The sequence below is a fragment of the Fistularia commersonii genome, chromosome 27 (assembly GCF_037954325.1).
Source record: "Fistularia commersonii isolate RoL2024-O1a breed Wild chromosome 27, RoL_Fcom_v1.0, whole genome shotgun sequence".
Taxonomy (NCBI): Eukaryota; Metazoa; Chordata; class Actinopteri; order Syngnathiformes; family Fistulariidae; genus Fistularia; species Fistularia commersonii.
Window position 1 is genome coordinate 12562461 of NC_141310.1, and position 6000 is coordinate 12568460.

Sequence of the window (6000 nt, forward strand, 5' to 3'; positions counted from 1 at the left end):
TTAGCAGCTACAGTTTCTTTTGTATTCACCGCAACGGCGAGACTTCAGTGGTCAAAAGAGGCTAAACTGTTCGCTACGCCGAGTTCATAAAGAGGAAGCAAATTTAAGGCGGATTGTCGACCTAACGTTCACTTGTCACGTTTTTGGTTCATTTTACACGGTGCTAACCGACAGCTTGTCATGTTAGCGTCGGAAGGCTATCGTGATGGCGTTCAAGATCAGATTCTCCGTGAGCAGAGGAAAATTATTAAAAATCTAGAGTCAAACTTTGCACAGCGCAAACATTCAACTTTTGAAAACGCGTTCTGAAAGGATGGCCTTAATGATTTGCCAAAGATTAAAGAATATTTCGAAGAAAGAAAAGCAGCCCGGTCTGAAGTGACCCCGCCGAACACCCACCGTGACGACATACAATATCCGTAGTTTTGATCTTGACTCATTTAAAATCTCGCCGCTTTCTTCGCTACCCATTTTTCTCATGTTTGTACATTTTGATCATTATTTCTTGAAATTTGGGACGACGCGGCTGACATCTTTCGCCGACCCCGTCTTTCGGCATTAGCTGCGGTTTGGGATTCACCATGGAAACACGTTCGCCGCTTCTCTTTTGGAGAAAGACGCTGAACGCCATTGATGTGGGTGTCAGAAAGACTCGTCCGGTTGAATCCCACTGAGGCCGCGCTGAAAATATCTTAACGCGCCATAAAATCAACACAAAATGATCCAAAAGCTCCACAAGCGTTGGGTTGAGACAATGATGATTTTTTCTGTCGACCTTCGACTCTGAATTGTTGGTTATTGGCTCGCTGACGAAACCAAAAGAATCCCCGGGAGATCTGCTCTCTGTGTCTCTGGCCTCGACGGGGATGGAAAAGAAGCCTAAAGAAGTTTTCAATCATCATCGGTCCCTAAAGTTCTTCACATCTGGTCTCCTCGACAAACGTCTGGCCGACACGGTCCGTCAAATCGTGATCTATTCGCACAGACTGACATCTTTAAGCCTTCTGTTTCTTCTCCCACTTGTCTCCACGGAGAAGCGGATCCAACCCGACCGGAGGTCCACGTGGTGACGTCCGATGACTCTTCACGAGCCGATCCGTCTCGAACACTTCGTTTACATGTATCAGATTCGTGTCGTAGTTTTGAGCGATGTTGCGGCGGAGCTGATCCCTTATGTGAAGCCTCCATTTAACGTCCATACACCCACAAAGCTTTTTTGTTTTTGCCGTAAAACATTTTTTGGGGCACTTGGGTAAAGGGGTGAGGGTGTCGTATTATTATTATTATTATTAATAATATTTTTTTAATCACATCAAATAGTCATGCCGTCTGCCATGTATGTTTATCAGTAGCCGCATTAACCATTACGCCCATTTGGGATACAATAAACTTGCCCCACTCAGTCCCAAAGAATGGATTTATTTAATGTCCAAAACAAATGGGGTGTTTTTTTTTTGTTTTGTTTTTTTTTGTTATCTTTTACTAGATTCAAACAGGAAATCACTTTAATAGATAGATCGATAGAAAACAATATTGGCTCATTTTCAGTTGCTTCATGCTGAGTTTTCAGATTAAATGTGTCACTAGTCATTGTGTGGTGATATTTCTGCAACATTTTGGATTATTTCCTTCAAATTGTCGCCCGGCTTCCTCACTGAGGTTAAATTTGTTGGGCGATTTAATTTTCCCCGTGTCTTTTGAAAACAAATGACTTGATCAAATAGAGAAAACAGGGTGTTGGTAATAATTTATCAATAATCTCCAAATGACTTTCCGACGGTTCTTCGTTACGCTCGGAAAATAACGGAACGGGGAATCGGGCGGACGTCGGGCGAGGCGTTTGCCCGGGCGCCAACTCCGGGGAGGCAGAGCAGAGCGACGGGCCTGGCTGGAGATCATTAGCGCTCGTTAGCGTCCCCGCTAACTGGAGCCCGGCGAGGGGCCTCCGTTTGGGGGGACCTCTCTTCTGAGAAGCAGCATGTTAAAGGGACAGGGGGGCGACAACGAGGGCCTTTGCCACTTACAGTACACTAAAACCTCAAAGACATCCCAGAAGATCTGCAGGTCTGACTTTCATCTGCTTCATCCCTGAGGCCATTAGGCAGTTTAGTGGGGAAACGGCTGCTAAAATATACATCTGTCTTAGTGTCAGCACATACCAGCCCGACTCTGTCTGGCTGCCGCCGCTCGTCGATTCAATATTTAAATCATCATTCTCCGTAAGCGTTTGATGTCAGCTCCTAACGAGCTCTGTCTCTAACACTGACGGGGCCCGTGGACGGAGACGCTGTTTACTGTCAGGGATAGAAAACGCTGCCTCCCTTTGTTTCGTCATGTGTCGATAAGATCTAATGAGACAACTTTGTTTGAATAACTGCATAAAAGGCTCGGAGCGATGCGCGCTTCAGCAAGTCTATTTCCTTCTTTCAGCAATTCTGATGACACTTTTGCCAATACTGGGTTTCTGTCAGAATCAAAGAGTCACACACACACACACACACACACACACACACACACACACACACACCACTTGGTAAAATCAGCAGGAACCTCTTCGGTTTATTATATCACAGTGCAAATATTCAGGATGAGAAGCCTGGTGCCAGGGAGCAGATGCCATGAGTGATGTTTAGCGATAATGTCTGCATGCGTATTACGTGTCTGCTGGGTGAACTGCAGTGTTTGACGTAAACGGTGTGTGGTCTCGGGTAAAATCAAGGAATTTCAAATATTTATTCGAAACAGCTCAGTCGAATTTGTATAAGATAACATCTTCACAAAGTGTGATTAGCGCTGCACCTTGCGCCGTGTTCCTGCTGCCGAATGGCTGTGCAGCCTTATTAGTTTGCCCACTCTTTCCTATAGTTTTAGAACTATTCCAAAGATTCTTCACTTTTTAATGCACGTATTTCTTATTCGTCCTCAAAGACTCGTGACTTCTTCTCAATCATGAGTCCGAAAAACAGCTGCCATATCGGCATAAATGATTCCGCTTTCAAAAAATGAAAATAAGTCCATAAAAAGTTGGAATTTTGATCACTCCTTGATGAGTATTCATTATGATTGATCTTCTTTTTTACAAAATATTTTATTTCCCACAGTTGATCTTTGTCTTCTAACAACATGAATATTTTCATTTTTTTCCTCACATTTAAAGGAAAATATTTTTTCTTCCCCGGACACGACACAAAACATTTTTTAAACAAAATTATTTACATTTTCTTGTGTTTCCGAGACACTTAATTAAATGTCAAACACGGAGGTCTGCGGTGTGCACGCGCCTTTTCATGTTTCCTAAGCTTTACACAACTTCCTCTTTCTCTAAACACAGATGTGCCCAAATTTATATTGTCATTAAAGTGATTGCAATTTATTTTAAATGAATTTGACAATAAAAAAAAAAAACGTGTTGTGGCTCTGATTATATCGGAGGCCGCTCAAAAGGCTACGTTAGAAGAACGAGCAATAACAACAGACTTGCTGTTTGAATTCTGTGCGTTGCTTTTGGTGTCAAATACGTCTGAAATGAACAAAAAGTAAGACAAGTGCCACGAAACACGCCGCAGCCAGACGCTCTGCTGTCAAGACACCGCGTGACATTTGATCTGTGTCGACATGAACCTTAAAAGCTGCCATTTTTAGCAGATGCTGTCAGCACGAGGTCCTCTTTACCCCCCTATTTGCACCTCTTCTCCTGCTGCAGCTACAAGAGACATGTATGCTCCATTGGACGAAAACATACCCGATTTCTTGGACAGCGTACAAAACTATGGGTAGTTGGGTCCTTAGGAACCTGCCTCAGTTGTATCTAGACCAGGGGTGTCAAACTCGAGGCCCGTGGGCCGGATTAGGCCCGTGAACAGGTTTAATCCGGCTCGCAAAGCTAAAAAATACCAGGTTTGAGGAGTGACTTGAACAATAGGTACGTAACAGTAGTTCATATGTCACGATTTTACCGATCCGGCCCACCTTAGACTAGATTTTGCCCCGTGTTGCCCCTGAGCTAAAATGACACCCCTGATCTAGACCCACATGGTCTTCAGACTTCAGGTCCACGCTCTCCGCAACAGTCCAACAAGTCCATTGAGAAACATCGGTACCGACATCGAATGAGACCTAGCATCTCATAGTCATTTCAAGTATCAGGCATGAGATGTGAGATGTTTCGGAGTGACTTCTCAACAGGCCGGACTCCCCTAAAGGTCTGCTCTTTGAGTATTCCTACCACTTGGCATCAACTGACCCAATAAGCCGTGTCTGCAGTTTCAGGGTAGAAATCTCAGCACTTCTCGGCTCACTTCATTGGCTACCAGTCTCCGAAAGACCCAACTTTAGATATCTGATACTCATTGACAAATCACTGAACGGCTTTGGCCAAAAATCATTTCATTCTGATCTCCTGATCCGGTGTGAACCTGCAGACCTCTCAGGTCAGGCGGGTTAAAAAGACTAAGCCACTTTGGTGTCCAGCAGTGGAACAAATGCCAGGAGATTTAAGGAATACCGGAGACAGCGCTGAGCACTTCCAAATCCAAATTCAAGACCTCTCTTTTTTTTCTTTTCGCTTTAATTGTTCCGATTGAATGCTCATGTTTCAGCTTTCAATTACAGCGCTCTTTCGCAGAGTCTCTTTCTCTTCGTTGTTGCTCTAGGATCTGTAAAGAGCTGGAGGTTCACACGTGCGGGAAAGTTGTACAAATAAATTTAAACTGCCAACACCAACAAGACAGCAGCATGCTTTGTGAAAGTGACGATTTCAAATGACAACACACCTCTGCAAAGCATCTTTTCGACTAATTACCGTAATTTCCGGACTATTGGGCGCACCTCAGTATAAGCCGCACCTGCTAGGCCAGGGGTCGGCAACCCGCGGCTCCTTCATCTTTACACTGCGGCTCAGAGTGGCTTGGGAAAATAAATCATAAAAATTGAATTGAAGTATATTTCATTTGTGTTAATTCCTTTTTTTAACTTTTAGTTCTAAGTTGGAAGATTATTGTGATCTTGAAATATTAAATAAAATTACATCTATTATTTTTCGCCGCTCAAAATAACGTCACACTCGCGGAAGCCGGTATACCCGCCGGCCGGTAAAGTCCCGATTTGCAGACGCTGTGCGCAGAAGTTCAGGAGCAGAAGTCCCATAAACCAGGTAAAATAAATATCTATGAAGATATTTTGCAAATATTTATTTTTTTATTGTTTACTGACACAGTGATTTTTTCACGATATATTTTTAAAATTCAGGTCAAGGCTCCGCTAAACGCTCTGAAAATTAACCCAAAGCTCAAAATGAGTTCATTACATAAATAAAATTTAATTTTCTCTGTAATACTTTGTGAATTTCAGAAGCAAAACACAACACACTTGTTTATACAAAGTGTAAAGGTAGTAAAAAGCAATATATACAGTGGTACCTTTATTTTAGACGTCAAAAAGTAATTGCGGCTCCCAGTGTTTTCTTTTCCGAAGAAACCGGGTCCAAACGCCCCTTTGGGTGTTACGGGTTGCCGAACCCTGAACTAGCCGATCGCTATCTCTGGCTTCCTCCTGCGCACTAAAACCGTCAAAGTCTTCTTCTTCTGTGTCGGAGTTGAACGGACTCGGAATTTCTCGGTCATTTCATCGGTCCGATGTGACGGGGATAAGTGTTTTAGCGGCGTGAAGCTCGTTAGCGCCCCCCACAGAAATAGCCCATATATTAGCCGCAGCGTTGTTTACATGAAAAAAGTCGCGGCTAAAGTCTCTTCTGAGTTAGTTCATGCTCCCCCTTCTCGTTATTGGTTCTTTAAGCGAGGAAGCAGCAAAGGACGGCACTGAAGGGCTGCGTCACATTTTCAAATCTGTCTCGTGACACTCGGCGTCGAGTAAACTTTGCGCGGAATGATATACTAAGTGTAGTTTTTAAAGCTGGTCCTCGCACTGTGTTCTTCCCTTTGTCCCGAACTTTTCTTCTCCCGACTCCAACCGTCTTCCCTCTCCTACGTCTGGATAGTGCCC